Source organism: Protopterus annectens, chromosome 7.part1, assembly GCF_019279795.1.
Source record: "Protopterus annectens isolate FY-2018-M chromosome 7.part1, PAN1.0, whole genome shotgun sequence".
Classification (NCBI taxonomy): Eukaryota; Metazoa; Chordata; order Ceratodontiformes; family Protopteridae; genus Protopterus; species Protopterus annectens.
This window is the reverse complement of record NC_056740.1, coordinates 411,426,523-411,444,504: the sequence shown is the minus strand read 5'-3', so window position 1 is coordinate 411,444,504 and position 17,982 is coordinate 411,426,523.

Genomic DNA, 17,982 nt, shown 5'->3' with positions numbered 1-17,982 from the left:
GGCTAACCAAGTCTCCTTGACTTCTTATGTATGCCAGGGATAAAATAAGGAAGCTATGGCAAACAGCAAAAAACACTCCAGACCTGTAAAAATTCAAAAAACTTTGCAACCAGGTAAAAAGGCTAGTCAACAAAGATAAAAAAGAACATTACTTAAAACTGCAGTCTACCCACAAGCAAAATGATTTTGGAATTCCATTACATCATTACTAAGTCAAGGCACAAAAAACAAACCATACCCACATCCCTACAAATCACCTCGAGAAATAGCCTCTCTCTTTAATTCTTTCTTTATCAACACTATAGCTGACATCACAGAAAACTTTGCCCAAGAAAACTATACCAAAAGCAACACATCTCTATCAAAACTAGGGGACCTATTACATATTACATTATCGAAGTTCTGAAACTCTGAACACCATAAGGTCGAAACCTTATGTTTGAAGTTTCAGAACATTGATTAAGTAAAAAAAAAAGAAAAAGAAAAGACAAGACATAAAGTCTTGCAAGCAGGGGGGCATGCCCCCCCTGCACCCCCCACTCCCCCCGCTCTTTAAATATACCAACTCCGAGATTGCAATACAGTGCGAAAAGAAAAGATTTCCCTTTAACACATTGATTATTTATCTTGTACCCAAAGGTCATCTAATTTTAGTATCATCTCCTCTGTTGTATATACTCTTGTATCATTGTATATATCATTGTCATCATCTTCTTTCAGCTGTTCACGTTAGGGGTCACCACAGAGGATCATCTCTTTCCATTTCTTCCTGTCCTCTGCATCTTGCTCTTTCACACCAACCGCCTGCATGTCCTCTCTCACCACATCCATAAACCTTACCTTAGGCCTTCCTCTTTTCCTGTTACCTGGCATCTTCATCCTTAGCATCTTTTTCCCAATATACCCAGCATCCCTCCTCAGCACATGTCCAAACCAACGCAATCTCGTTCTCTTGCTTTGTCTCCAAACTGTCCAACCTGTGCTGACCCTCTAATATACTGATTCCTAATCCTGTCCATCCTAGTCACACCCAGTGCAAATCTTAACATCTTTAACTCTGCCACCTCCAGCTCTGACTCCTGCCTTTTCGTCATTGCCATTGTCTCCAACCCATATAACATAGCTGGTCTCACTACCCTCTTGTAGACCTTTCCTTTCACTCTTACTGTTACCTGTCTGTCACAAATCACTCCTGACACTCTTCTCCACCCATTCCACCCTGCCTGTACTCTCTTCTTCACCTCTCTTCCACACTCACCATTACTCTGAACTGTTGATCCCAAGTACTTAAACTCATCCACCTTTACCAACTCTACTCCATGCATCCTCACCATTCCTCTACCCTCCTTCTCATTTACACACATATATTCTGTTTTAGCCCTGCTGACCTTCATTCCTCTCCTCTCTAAAGCATATCTCCATCTCTCCAGGGTCTCCTCAACCTGGTCCCTCCTCTCACTACATATCACAATGTCATCTGCAAACATCATAGTCCATGGGGCCTCCTGTCTGATCTCATCTGTCAACCTGTCCATCACCACTGCAAATAAGAAAGGACACAGAGCTGATCCTTGATGTAATCCCACCTCCACCTTAAACGTATCTGTCACTCCCACCGCAGTCCTCACCAGTGTCACACTACCCTCGTACATATCCTGTACCACTCTTACATACTTCTCTGCCACTCCCGACTTCCTCATACAGTACCACAGCTCCTGTCTAGACACCCTGTCATATGGCTTATCTAAGTCCCCAAAGACACAATGCAACTCCTTCTGACCTTCTCTGTATTTTTCCAACAACACTCTCAGAGCAAATATTGCATCTGTAGTGCTCTTTCCTGGCATGAAACCATACTGCTGATCACTAATCATCATCTCCCTTCTTAACCTAGCTTCCACTACTCTTTCCCATAACTTCATGCTGTGACTGATCAGTTTAATTCCTCTGTAGTTAATACAGCTCTGCACATCACCCTTATTCTTAAAAATTTGTACCAAAACACTTTTTCTCCATTCCTCAGGCATCCTCTCACTTTCCAAGATTTCATTAAACAATCTGGTTAGAAACTCCACTGCCATTTCACCTAAGCACCTCCATGCTTCCACAGGAATGTCATCTGGGGCAACAGCCTTTCCATTCTTCATCCTCTTCATAGCTGTCCTTACTTCCTCCTTGCTAATCTGTTTCACTTCCTGATTCACTATCCCCACATCATCCAACCTTCTCTCTCTCTCATTCTCTTCATTCATCAGCCGTTCAAAGTACTCTTTGCATCTACTCAACACACTCTCCTCACTTGTGAGTACATTTCCCTCACTATCCTTTATTACCCTTACCTGCTGCACATCTTTCCCAGCTCTGTCCCTCTGTCTAGCCAATTGGTACAGGTCCTTTTCTTCCTCTTTAGTGTCCAATCTCTCATACAACTTTTCATATGCCTTATCCTTAGCCTTCGCCACCTCTCTCTTTGCCATGTGCCTCATCTCCTTATACTCATGTCTACTTTCTTCATCTCTTTGACAATCCCACTTTTTCTTCGCCAGCCTCTTCCTCTGTATACTCTCCTGTACTTCCTCATTCCACCACCAGGTCTCCTTGTCCTCTTTCCTCTGTCCAGATGTCACACCAAGCACCTTTCTAGCAGTCTCCCTTACTAGCTCTGCTGTAGTTACCAAGCTATTCAGTAACTCTTCACTGCCTCCCAGTGCCTGTCTTAACTCTTCCGTGAACTCCATCTCATAAGCACCCTTTTTTAACTTCCACCATTTAATCCTTGGCACTGCTTTCACACTCCTCCTCCCCTTCTTGATCACCAACGTCATCCACCATTGTATGCTGCTTAACAACACTTTCCCCTGTCACCACTTTACAGTCTTCAATCTCCTTCAGACTGGCCCTCTTACATAGGATATAATCCACCTGTGTGCATCTTCCTCCACTCTTGTACATCACCCTATGCTCCTCTCTCTTCTTAAAATATGTATTCACCACAACCATGTCCATCCTTTTCACAAAATCCACAATCATCTGACCTTCTGCATTCCTCTCCTTAACACCATACCTACCCATCACTTCCTCATCCCCTCTGTTCACCTCAACAACATGCCCATTGAAGTCAGCTCCAATCAGTAGTCTCTCACCCTTGGGTACATTCACCACCACTTCATCCAACTCACTCCAAAATTTTTCTTTCTCATTCATTGCACACCCAACTTGTGGAGCATATGCACTAACAACATTCATCATTACACCATTAATTTCAAGCTTCATAAACATCACTCCATCAGACACTCTCTTCACCTCCAAAGCACTCTTGGCATACTGTTCCTTTAGGATAACCCCTACCCCATTTCACCTGCCATCCATATCATGATAGAACAATTTGAACCCACCTCCTATACACCTGGCCTTACTTCCCTTCCATCTGGTCTCTTGCATGCACAATATATCAACCTTTCTTCTCTCCATCATATCAGCTAGCTCTCTCCTTATACCAGTCATACTGTCAACATTCAAAGTTCCTACCCTCACTACTACACTCCTAACCTTCCTCCTCTCTTCCTGCCTTCGGGCATGCCTTCCCCCTCCTCTTCTCCTTCGGCCAACATTAGCCCAATTTCCGCCAGCACCCTGTTGGCTAACAGTACTGGTGGCGGTCATTGTTAACCTGGGCCTCGACCAATCCAGTATGGAAATATGAAATGTTCTCCGCAGAAGTAATTTGGCAGAGGTTTTACGCCGGATGCCCTTCCTGATGCAACCCTCCCCATTTATCTGGGCTTGGGACCGGAGCAAATAAATGCACTGGCTTGTGCATCCCCAGTGGCTGGGTTATTGTATATATCATATACAATGATATATATACAATGATATATAATGATATATTGTATATATCATTGTATGTACTTCAATTCTTTATGTTCATGCAGTGAAGAGCTTTCCTCCCAGGGCCTCCACTGAAAATGGGTTCTCAGTGGCCCAGTGGACTTTCCTGGTAAACACAATGCAAATGAATAAGTGTACTACCTTTGTCACTGTGTGCTGTTACACAGCCTATTGGCCAAACCTAGGTATTCTTTCTGTGAATTATACATGACTGTCTGATGGTGTGGAACACCAATCAAGTTGTTACATCAGATGCATGTGTACTATCTGTTCTGCTTATGTACAGACTACATACATAGATGTTTGACAATTTTAATAGCATGCATATTAATAGCATGCATCTCTTCCGTGACAGTGTGAATTGTGCTCTCTCTCTCTCAATCTCTCTCTCTCTCTCTCTCTCTCTATATATATATATATATATATATATATATATGTATACAGAAATATATATATATTTATACAGAAATATATATATATAGATATATATATATATATATATATATATATATATATATATATATATATATATATATATACAGATATATAGATATATATTTATATATACAGTACAGAATGCAAGAAATGGAATATCACAATACTGTACTGCACTGTGTTTGGACCATATACTTCACATTCATACCTCTCAACTGTCCAGATATTCCCGTGATGTCCAGATGTTTTCCTTATCAAATTTGTGGCTATCTGTCATGTCACTGGGGTGATCTCTGCACTGATGTGACTGAATATTACATACATTTGCATGCATACCTCTCACCTGTCCTGATTTGTGCACAATGCCCACTTTTTGCCTCATATTTGTGATCTTTTCTCATTACATTTTTGTTTTCTGGAAAATTATTGGCATGTTATTGCAAAGTGATTTCAGAAACTAATGACTGACATTTGACTTACAAATTTCAAGCTCTTCAGGCAGTTCATGCTACTGTGCAACCTATTTATTCTATTAACTTTTGAAGTTTGTAAGTGCAATATTTAATGTCTGTTCCGATGTTTGGGCCTATGTCCCCATATCATGCTCAAAGGGAATAACAGGTATGTTTGAATTTCATTCTACCACATGTCTATGCAACATCTATGGTGATTATGTCCCTAATTCTAGTTAAATGCCCCTGCATAATGTTGGCCTTTGGGAATATATTTTGAACTAACAGATTCACAGCTATCTGTGAAGCCCGAGGGGTAACTGTGCCATTCCGCAAAAATCCATGGACCATAGGTGCTCTTTTTTTACAAGGAATTGAGGTGCCCAGCACCTCAGTAATATGCATTGAGCAACCATGTGCCACGTACCATCGCTCTAACATGTAAACGTCATATAGCCTCTACCAGAGATTACATGGAGTTTATTGAATCCTGGGAGTATTTAATTTCTTACTATAAAGCAAGTTTATTTTTATAAATCTTTATTGAAGTAAAACAGAATATACAGGAAATGCTAATGTAGCCATGGAAGTACTGATTTGGGAAGTGTTAATGTGTACGAGGAAGAATAAGATGCAATCTTTGGATGAAATATATAGAAAGTGCTTATACATACTTGGGAATAAAGAGTGTATCACTATCAGTTTTTAATGGGGTTTGCATTTTTCAGTCTACTATACAAATATAAAACATTTGTTACTGAGAACACACTTTATAAATACTTACAAGTTATACAATTACTTAAAGAATACTGCAGATATATATATATATATATATATATAGATAGATAGATATAGATATATAAATATCTGTCTGTATATATATATAAATATATATATATATATATTTTTTTTTTATATATTTTTTATATATTATATTTGCAAATATAATTCATGAGCGTACATTCTGAAGTCAAGAATTTAATAGTAAACCATATATATATATATATATATATATATATATATATATATATATATATATATATATATATATATATATATATATATATATATATATATATATATATATATATATATATATATATATATATATATATATATATATATATATATATATATATATATATATATATATATATATATATATATATATATATATATATATATATATATGTATAGCAGGAAAATGATTGTCTGTGGGACCTGGGTATTCAAGCTTCTATGTAGAGGAGGAAAAATGTCCACGAATAAAATACCCTAGGGAAGCCAAGAATAAATGGATGATCAGGTAGGCTGCCTTAATAAAGGTACGGTGGTATGTCGGTGAAGAAGCTGGGCTACCGGTAAAGCCTTGAGAAAGGCTGTGCGTACCTGAGCGCTTGTGGTTGAAGGATGAGTAAAGCCTTTAGAAAGGCTTCGTATACAGGTCGTAGTTCCGGCTGGTCAGGTCACCTGCTGAGAGGAACCGCTAGTGTGACAGCTAGAAATCAAAGATGAAACACGCAGAAAAACCAGGCAAAACAATGTAAATGTGGCTCGGCTAAGGAGCTCTGCTCACCATGGTGGCAAAAAATCAACGTAGTCGAAGTTCAGATTCTAGAAGGTCGTACTTTATTGAAGTAAAAAGTACCAGAAGTACAATCACCATCGAAGCGTAGTTCCTTAATGGAAAGAGTGATCTTGAGGATTTCCTTTGAAAAGAGTACCTGGGGGTGTGTCAGTGGGAGCCAATCAAGTGTGGGTGAAAAAACCTTTATTGTGATTGGGCACGCCAACTTGACATCATACCTTACAATCTGATAGGTTAGATACCCTGAGCCAGCTCATACGTGGTTAGTAGAATCACTCTAAACCTACAATAGTGAAGTTCAGAGATTAGCTAAAATTAGCTAAAAAAATGTAGTTAACTAAAAATAGTCTTGCTGGAAAAAAATCAACCCTTGCTGGTAAAATACATTGTTAGGCTACACTTTTTGAAATCTTTGTCAGGATGGTGGACGACCTAAAAGAGCATAATAAGCAAAGCCGAGCATACTAGAGAAATAGCAACAACATGTTTGTAAAATAACATGTATGTAAAATAAGAAACAGGCTAGAAAACCAAAAAATAAGACCAAAAAAATAAGAACCAGGCTAGATATCCAAAAAATAACATACAGAAACTAAAAAGAGAAACAAAATAGTGAAAAAATCTTAAATAATGGATATCAATAGAAACTAATGTATTAAGATATGGAACTGAATGAGGGCTATTGATTAAAAAAAATCTTAAAAAGGCACTGATAAGTAACCTGCAAAGCTAGAAAGACACGAAAAAAAGTAATACTGAACCATTGTAGAAAACATAAAAGACAAAAACATATATATAGATGAACCATTGACCAAAAACAAATGAGTCCGAATTTGCCAGGGGAAGTATCAGACCATGGGCTGGAGGTAGACTGGTGAGATCAAAACTGGCTGTCGCACAAAAGGTAACATTTCATCATTAAATCTGTTAGAGGTCCAGGTGCAGAGGTTGTGGTAAACGGTGTTGTCTCTTTCTGAGATACAAGACTGGGGTCAAAGATTCCGCATAGTTAAGGCCTGGTCTTTTCCTTGCTTGCCCCAGTTCTTTGGGATACCAAAGCCACACAAAAACCTGGCAGACCCTCCATATAAACCTGTAGTAGCCAGTGGAGGTTCCATCATGGAAACCATAGCTCTCTACCTGGACTTCCACCTAAAACCTCATGTAGAAAACAACAGGTCCTTTATTTTAGACTCTATGGACTTCCTCAACAGGATCAAGGGCATAGCCATAGACAGAGACTAGATGCTGGTCACCATCAATGTGGTGTCCCTTTACATGGTACTCCCACATGACTTCTGCATTGCAGCCATGGCTGAAGCCTAGATGAAGGACCACACAGCCATACCAGGGGAAGTGGACCACCTGGGTAGGCTCCTTTCCCTACTCCTCAAGAACAATTTTTTCCACTTCAATGGGCACTACTATCGCCAGAGCACTGGGATCGCTATGGGAGTGGCTATGGCCCCGAGTTTGACAAACACGGCACTAAGGAAATGGGAGCAGGACCACATATATGGTTCCATCTTTTTAAACAACATAGCATGCTACTACAGGTTTATTGACAATATTTTCATGGTTTGGAAGGGTAACCAAGTTGAAATGGAGGAATTCCTCATTTATATCAACAACACCACCGCATTCCTGCATTTTACCAGCAAACAAAGTACAGAGGAGATTGAATTTCTGGATCTTTACCTGAGGAAGAAACAAGGCTCCACCACACTAACACACAACCTCTATCAAAAACCCACTAGGGTAAACTTTTTTCTGCACGCCACCAGTATGCACCCCTTCAAACAGAAGATGAGCGTGATTAAATCGCAAGTGATCAAAAGCTACAAATGGACTTTTTAGCCTAAGGCTACTCAGAAGGGCTAATCAACAGGATCCTCGACCCTATCATCTAACTGATACCAGGATCCAAACCACCCCAGAAACTAGATTCCAGTTCAACTGCATCCTGGAGTTCTCTATGGACTACAAAGACATCATCCAGATCGTAATGGACAATTGACCCATCATCACAAATAACAGGTCTTTTGGCCACATTTTTCCAGAGAAACCCTCCTTCACAGCTAGAAAAGGGAGAAGCATTAGGGACTTTCTGGAACACCCCTGCCAAGTTAAACTTGACAACCCTGGTACCTTTGCCTGCAGTGAGCCTCCCTGCCACTACTGTAGATACATGAGCGGTGACGTAGGCTTTTACTGCCCCAATGGCAGAAGACACTACACATCTAATGTCAGAGGTGACTGCAATGTCACAGGAGTGGTTTACAGGGCAGCATGCACCAAATGCAACACTTTCTATGTGGGCAAGACAGTCAACTCCCTTAAAACAAGAATAGCAAATCACCTGCATGACTTAAAATACTTGAAAGTGACAAACCAGCCGGCAGTGCATGCTCTCAGGAACCTAGGACACAATATGTTCAAATTTCATGTTCTTGAACATATCTCTAAATCCCCACTAGGCAGGGACCACAACTCGCTGCTTGAGAAGAGGGAACTCGAGTGGCAAATACGTTTGCAGGCAAGGAAAAGACCAGGCCTTAACTGTGCGGAATCTTTGACCCCAGTCTTGTATCTCAAAAAGATACAACACCGTATACCACAACCTCTGTGCCTGTACCTCTAACAGATTTACCGATGAAATGTTACCTTTTGTGTGACAGCCAGTTTTGATCTCACCAGTCTACCTCCAGCCCATGGTCTGATATTTCCCCTGGCAAATTCAGACTCATTTGTTTTTGGTCAATGGTTCATCTATATATACGTTTTTGTCGTTCATGTTTTCTACAATGGTTCAGTATTATTTTTTTTTTGTGTCGTTCTAGCTTTTCATGTTACATATCAGTGCCTTTTTAAGATTTTTTTTTTAATTAATAGCCCTCATTCAGTTCCATATCTTAATACATTAGTTTCTATTGATATCCATTATTTAAGAATTTTTCACTATTTTGTTTCTCTTTTTAGTTTCTGTATCTTATTTTTTGGATATCTAGCCTGGTTCTTATTTTTGGTCTTATTTTTTGGTTTTCTAGCCTGTTTCTTATTTTACATACATGTTATTTTACATACATGTTGTTGCTATTTCTCTAGTACACTCGGCTTTGCTTATTATGCTCTTTTAGGTCATCCACCATCCTGACGAAGATTTAGAAAAGTGTAGCCTAACAATGTATTTTACCAGCAAGGGTTGATTTTTTTCCAGCAATACTATTTTTAGTTAACTATATTTTTTTAGCTAATTTTAGCTAATCTCTGAACTTCACTATTGTAGGTTTAGAGTGATTCTACTAACCACGTATGAGCTGGCTCAGGGTATCTAACCTATCAGATTGTAAGGTATGATGTCAAGTTGGCGTGCCCAATCACAATAAAGTTTGTTTCACCCACACTTGATTGGCTCCCACTGACACACCCCCAGGTACTTTTATAAAAGGAAATCATCAGGTTCACTCTTTTCATTAAGGAACTACGCTTCGATGGTGATTGTACTTCTGGTACTTTTTACTTCAATAAAGTACGACCTTCTAGAATCTGAACTTCGACTACGTTGATTTTTTGCCACCACGGCGAGCAGAGCTCCTTAGCCGAGCCACATTTACATTGTTTTGCCTGTTTTTTCTGTGTGTTTCAGCTTTGATTTCTGGCTGTCACACTAGTGGTTCCTCTCAGCAGGCGACCTGACCAGCCAGAACTACGGCCTGTATATAAAACCTTTCTAAAGGCTTTACTCAGCCTTCAACCACAAGCACTCGGGTATGCACAGCCTTTCTCAAGGCTTTACCGGTAGCCCAGCTTCTTCACCGACATCCCACCGTACCTTTATTAAGGCAGCCTACCTGGTCATCCATTTATTCTTGGCTTCCCTAGGGTATATATATATATATATATATATATATATATATATATATATATATATATATATAGGTTCATAGGTTCATACTAGGCTATCTGCCCTAGGGCATTTACAAGCCTAGCCAGAGTGTGTTTGGCTTTCGCCACCCCTTGGAATGATTAGATATAGATATCTAGATATATAGATAGATTTATATATATATAAAACTACTAAAGAACACCTCCCCTGTCACTGATCATTTTAACATCCTTGCGTCTGACAACACTGTCATAGAAATAGTGCACAAAACCAAACTTCTAGGAGTTTTCATTGACAATAAACTTTCATTCGACCCCCATATACAGCAAAATATAAAGAAAACTCATCAAAAGCTGGGAGTCTTGTATAGAAAAAAACATTTATTTTCTGCAGCAACCAAAACTACCCTTGCAAAACATTTTACTTCCCTCCCTTCTTTATGGTGCCCCTATCCTAACTAACTTACAAATTTCTACTATAAGCAAGATGGAACAGTGCTTCAACAAAGTTGCTAAGTTTGCTACAAACTCTAAATATCACACACACCATTGTAAACCACTCCTAAAACTAAACTGGCTTGAACTCCCCAACAAACTTGCCTTTATTCAGCTATCCATACTGCACAACCTTATTTGCAAGCCTACTGCCTGCCCTGCACTAGCCAGTCCAGTCACACCTTACACATCAATCAATCCCTGTGATCTGAAGACAAAAATCTCTTAGCTATCTCAAAACCCACAAGAAAACCAAGTCCCTCTCTGTATTCATACTCCATCTCTATACCTTGGAATTCACTACCTCTAGCTACCAGGTCTATGCCTGGCCTAACCCAGTTCAAAGCCTCTTTAAAAAATCATTCAAAAAGACATGGCTTTACTCCTGCATAAAGCCTGCCTGATGCTCAGCACGTTCTCTTCTTCCACACTAGCCTCGTCCTCCTCTTCTGTCACATTTCAATCCTTCACAGTCTGCAAGATCCTAAGGCTCTTCTAACTCCTTCTCTGTTTCTATACCATATCCTTAAGCTACTGTTCAGGCTGTATTGATTCTATTCTTCTTAACTCTTTCACTATCTTTCTGCATCACTAACTTTCTGGTTACTGTTTTCCTAACTGAAACTAGCATTCTGTTTATTTTTTTTTTTATCATGTACTATAGCAATCAATCTCACAGATGGCACTACCTAAATACTATTTGTTTTTTTATGGACACTACATCATGTATAGTGAGAGTGATTGTTATTGCCTATAATACTTTTAACTATATACAATTGTCTCGATGTGTAGTATATATATTGCAACTTTGTGTAACATAGTTTGTTCTTTCAACTTATTTTGTATAGTATTTCTAATGTGATTTGTACTGCATTGGATTTTACTGTATTCTTTATTGTATGGTATGTGGAACTTTTCTCCCTGGGCCTCTGCTGAAAATGGGTTCTGTAGACCCAGTTAGACCCCCACAGTAAACAAATGTCAAATAAATAAAATAAATAAATAAATATATTGACATATCTTTTTTATTTGGTTGCAGTAATGCACTGAATGCATTGTGGTGCTTCAGTTACCATCCTTTATAAATTATATATTTCTTTATCTATATTAATGAAATCAGTTAAACACACAATACTATTTATTATTTTATTCATGCTTACCAGTGGCTTCAACAAGATTAGCTCTTTTCCTACCCTGCTGAAGGCAGTTGCATTCAATTATTTCATCAGCTCGAAAGAGAAGAAATAAGAGAAAAGTTATTTACTTGTATTTCACCTCTTTTTTCCTTACTATTACTGATATCACTAGTAATAATAGGCAAGGCATTTTATACACTGCTGTACTTGCTTACTATGTGTTTGTTTAAATATTTGTTAATATCTGAATTTTCATACTGTGCCAATCTTTTCTTTATTGCAAGTTATAAATAACCTGTTCCATGTTTGGTGGAATGATTTTTTAAATATTATGCTTTACATGTAACATTCTCTGGGTTGTGTTCAGGCAGAAGGTGTACACACACAGAAAATGTAGCAGTTCAAGGAAATTTGCTGTTCCTTAGTTGAAAAAATGTGTGTGCTTTGACAGTTTTCTTCCAAATAATTCTAAACATATTAGAGGATGATTAAAATGCATAGAGAAGTAATACAACTGGTCATTTCTCATTATGTCTGTACTGGTCATTCCCTTGATACTGCAGCCCCCACCCCTCCCCCATTCTCAACTCTGGCTACGGTGTGGTGCCTAACTGAGAGTTCAGCCATCTTGTACATGCAGTAAACATTGTGGAAGACATGACTGACTTATGCAATTACTATACTAAAAATATTTTCTGGCCCAGAAAAAACTTTCTTTACAAAAATTGTTTGTATGTACTTTTACTACTACCTATGGTAATGCAATACTAAAAAAAAAATATATATATATATATATATATATATATATATATATATATATATATATATATATATATGGGATCCGGACACATACTCGACTAGCATATGTCCGAATCACAAAACATCGAACACACATACACGAAAGCACTTAACATCGACAAGTGCTTCCGTGTATGTGTGCCTGTTTCGTAGATCAGACTACAGTGCAATCTCGGAGTGAGAATAATAAAGTAGGGGGGTGTGGGGGTGCAGGGAGTGAAGCACCCCTGCAGAAACGTAGATTTTGTTTGAACTACACATACACAGAAGCGCTTTTCAATGTTAAGTGCTTTTGTGTATGTGTGTTCAATGTTTTGTGATTCGGACATATGCTAGTCAAGCACGTGTCGTAGACCCATATATATATATATCTATCTATCTATATATATATATATATATATATATATATATATATATATATATATATATATATATATATATATATTGTTTTTTTTTTTTTTTTTTCAGATTATTGTTTTATTCATACATATGTTACATTGGAATTTATACAGATAATTATGTTATCACATAAATATTCCATATGTTTATATACAGATGTTCTATATACAGATATGTTTATGCTTCCTTTTGCGTTATTATTAAATATCATTATAGATATGTATTTGCAGTTACACGTATTTCTTATAGCAAATACCTTCAATTATGCAACCTTCTTATAGTTTATTTTTTAAACCTATGTTTACTATGTCCAAAAAATAAAATAAAACTTATTATAGAACTCTGGTCTTCTCAATGCTACCAGGTCAACTCACTCAGCCAGCTGGTCTGTCTATGATTCTGTAAGGCATTGTACCTGTTGGGACACTGGTGGCTAGAGCTGGTGATCCTTGTCAGGAATGACAGGTGCTCACCGATAAAAGTGCCAGAACCAGAATGAAGAAAAGTATGAACAGGGCTGAGGTTCACAGGTTTAGAAATACTCCCTCTGATGTGTGACATCACCTTAGCCAAACCCAGTTATTGAGTGGGGAAATTACACTAGGTACCATTATTTCTGGCAAGTCTGGTTTAACCAAAAATGCTATGTCACCTACATATTTTTTAAAGGAATGTATTCACATTTCATTTATATAGGTTCATAAGTAGGTACTAGGTTATTGGCCCTAGGGCCTATATAAGCCTAGTCAAAAAGTTACCCTGGCTTTCGCCATCCAAGAAAATTATTTTCCTGTGCCACTGTTGAGCAGAGCCACAGAAGTGATCCCCGGGGTGAATTTTCTATTTCCCATCCAATTATCAAGATTTTTCTTGAAGAGTGCTAATGAGGAGCTTTGTTTGATATAGATAGGTAGTTAGTTTGTTCCAGAGTATGGGGAGTCTCTGAGACAGGAATCTATCCCTCCAGCATGTTCTCTTTATTGTGGTGACAAGGTTTAGGTCCCTAGAGCGTGTAGCTCAGAGGGATTGGAATTTCTTTAAGTGGAGCATGTCCAACAGCTCTGGGTATGACATAGCTTTGTGTGCTAGACAGAGATTGCCTCTGAGTAGGCGATATGCGATGGAGTAAAGCTGGAGTTTTTTGATATGGTCTGCGTAAGGCATCTGTTTGAGGCCAGTAATCATCTTTGTGAGGTATTTCTGCAGCCTTTCCAGTTGCTGAAGATGTCTTGTGAAGTACATACCAAAAGGGGCATTGTACTCTATAATGGGTCTAATGAGTGATGAGTAGGGGGGAACAATGACCTCTTTTTTCCTGGATGAGAAACCTTTTGTGATGAGGTGTGCCACGTAGAAGGATTTCCTGATTACTCTGGTGATGTGATTATCAAAGGAGATACTACTGTCCACCTGTGTCCCAAGGTCTCTTATCACACTTTCGGTGTTAAATAGAATACTGCCTATGTGGTAGTTTATGGGTACAGAGATTTTACCAAAGGGGATGGCAATGCACTTTTTGGCATTGAGCTTGAGGCCATGGCTTTGGCATCAGGCATCTGTCTCAGTGAGGCTCCTTTGTAGGATGTCCACATCATTAGGAGTTTTGATTATGGCTCCTAGTTTGCAGTCATCGGTGAACTTTGTTAGCCAAAGACCTTCTGTGTTAGCCTGTACTTCAGAGAAGTAGATGCCAAACAGGAGAGGACCCAGGACTGAACCCTGTGGTACTTCACTTGTCACTGCTCTGAAGTTGGATTTGGAGTCTGCTACTTTCACAGTGTGGGTTCTGTCAGTGAGCCAGTTGGCAACCCATCTTGTGACATAGGGATTTATACCTAGTTTAGTGAGTTTATCTATAATTCCAGAGTGAGGGATGGTGTCAAAAGCCATGGCGAGATATTGATAGGCTGTGTGAGCCACCTTACCCTTGTTTACAGCTTAGGTGACTGCTTCAAAGAAGTCTATCAGGTTTAGGAGACATGATTTGCCTTTTACTAACCCGAACTGGGTAGAGTCCAGAGTTTGGAGATTACCAATGTCTTTGTTTATAAGTTCCATGATGATACATTCCATGGCCTTACAGACCAGGCTCATCAGGCTAATGGGGTGGTAGTTCTTGGGCCCATGGTGGCTCCTCCTTTGTGCAGTGAGATAACCATCACTATGCACCATTCAGTGAGCACAAAGCCTGAGGTGAGGCTATGATTGAACATGGTACTTAGGTGGGGTGCCAATTCATTCGGTAGTTCATGTAGAATGCAGCCTGGGATGTTGTCAGGTCCCAAGGATGCTGTGTTCTTGGCTTTGTAGAGTGTGATTTTTACCTGTGCAGTCGTGATTACAGGAACTTTGCATTCTTCCAGTATAGAGATGGGCCCTTTAGGGGGTGAGAGGGTGGTGAAGTTAGCACTGAACCAGGATGTTGGTAATATCAGCTGGTTCTGTATATTTAGTGCCATTGTGCTGTAACTCAGAGCAGATCTGAGTGTTGCCATTGAGATTCTTGACATAGCTATAGAATGCTTTGTGGTTGTCTTTAGAGTCAGTGGCGATTTTGTTTTTGTAACTAGCTCTGGAAGATTTTATGAGAGATCTCAGCTTCTTAGTGAGGCTGACCAGGGAGTTCTTCCAATCATAGGATTTTACTCTTTTTTGCAACAGTTTCTTTCTTCTGTTGTAGAGTTTGTTTATAACAGGGGACTACCAAATTGGCTTCATTTTTTTGGAGAATAGCATCTTGGTTCTGTTAGGGATAGCATGATCCATGCACTCGTGTAAGTACTTATAAAGTGCATTTGTGTAGGATTCAGCAGTCATACATCTAGTGTCACAAAGTTTGCCACTTCTGTCTTAAGAAGTGTGAAGTTGGCTTTGGAGAAATGTTTTACGATAGTTTCCCTAGTGAGGGGCAGGGACGGGATGTGGATGTCTTGGGTGATTAGCTTGTGGTCAGATCTGACCAACAAGGAATTGACCTTTGGTGTGGAACACCAGTCACCCATGTTGGTAATGACCAGGTCTAGGATATTGCTGCCCCTGGTGGGGGTGTGGATAAGTTGATCTAAGGCATTGGAATTTATGAATTCCAGAAAACATTGAGCAAAAAAGTTGGAACATGAGTAGTTTTCCCAGTAAATGGTGGGGTAGTTGAAATCACCCATTATTAGGATGTTGGGTTGTACCCTAATATTTTCCATTGTAACAAGAAATGAGAAGTGGGAATTCTGGGGCACGGTGGGGTATCTGTAGCGAGCTACAATTTGGATTGCGGTGTTGCCCACAGTTAGTTGCAGTTGGATAATCTCAGATGCATTATGCTGAGCAACCAGCCTGGAGGTGTGGATATCATTAATGAATATGGACACACCTCCGCCTTTAGTGTTTCGGTCCAGGATTTGTGGCTGAAAGGTGTGGTATGAATTATAGCCTGGTAATGCAGGGGTGCTTTCTGGAGCCTTGAACCAGGTCTTTGACATTGCACAGATGTCAGTGTTCTCCATTTTAAGGAGTGCCTCGAGTGAGTGCATTTTGAGGTTTAGACTTCTAGCACTGAGTAGCAATACCATCAGATTTTGCTTGCTTGTACCTGTTATGGTGGTGAATTTGTCATTTGAACTTTCCCTAAAAAAGGCACTATAGGGGTGGCAAGAGCCAGTATCCGGAATACCCAGGGTGACAGGTGCAGGCCATCTCTGGCAAAGCATCATGTTCTGTCAATCATGTCATCCCAGGCAGACAGATACTGGATCCCCTTAGAATGACACCAGAAGATTAGCCAATTGTTGAAGTCAATCATTTTGTCCTTGTACTGTGGTATCATTCTGGGTGATGACAGGATGCTACTCAGGGCTAGGGTCATACTTGCCTGGGCTACAAGATCAGAGAACTCCTCCATATCTCTTTTCATGTAGTCCAGGGAAGTACATCTCAGGTCAGTCACACCAACATGGACAATGAGTCATATTAGTACTTGTGGAGTGACCTGAGTAAGTGCATTATATGGTGGATCCTGGCACCTGACAGGCAGCTGACAGTAACTTTCTCTTTGTTTAGCCTGGTGAGTGGAACATCAGCGTGCCTGACTATGAAGTCACCTATGACTAGAGTATTGGGTACATTGTTATGCCTTATGGGCTTTGGTTGAGTGCCACACTGAGTTTGTGGGCTATGTGTCATTTGGGTTGTGTTGGGGGTGAAGGTTGCTTGTGTTTCTGCTTTGGAGGGCTCTGTTGTTTGGGCAGGTTTTTATTGAGAGCCTCTGCAAATGTAGCTGTGTGTTTTGTGTTTCTATGTGTGTGTTTTGGTGGTGTAGGTTTTGAGGGACTATGTGAAGAGTGTGGTGTGGTGCAAGTGTTTACCTTCTCCTCTTGACAGTCTAGTCCAGTCTTGGGTGAAGAGAGCTTTGCTTCCAGTTTGTCTATGTAAGTGCATCTCTCACAGGTAGTAGTGTTGGGTGGTAGGAGGAGAGGGTTGTCTGTGTACATGAGGCAATTGCTGCATTACCCCAAGATGCCCAGATTCATCAGGTAGACAGGAGGATACACCGGGAGCTGACCCTTGGACATGCCTGGATAGTTGCTATTTATTAAGTACTAAAAACTGTTTTCCTCTAGATAAGTGAGTAAAGTTGAGTGCTGTAGTAATTAGTAGCTTATGTAGTGCTTACAACGAGTTCTGAACAAGTGCTGAGCTCAAAGAAACAGGTTTGATTGCTAAAACTAATAACTGACTAGTTCTAAGGGAAAATTTGAAAAGCAGACTTTATGGTGCCGGGAATAGTTTAACCCTAACTAAGTGGCGATGCATAAAGTGTATATGTATATATATATATATATATATATATATATATATATATATATATATATATATATATATATATATATATATATATATATATATATATAAT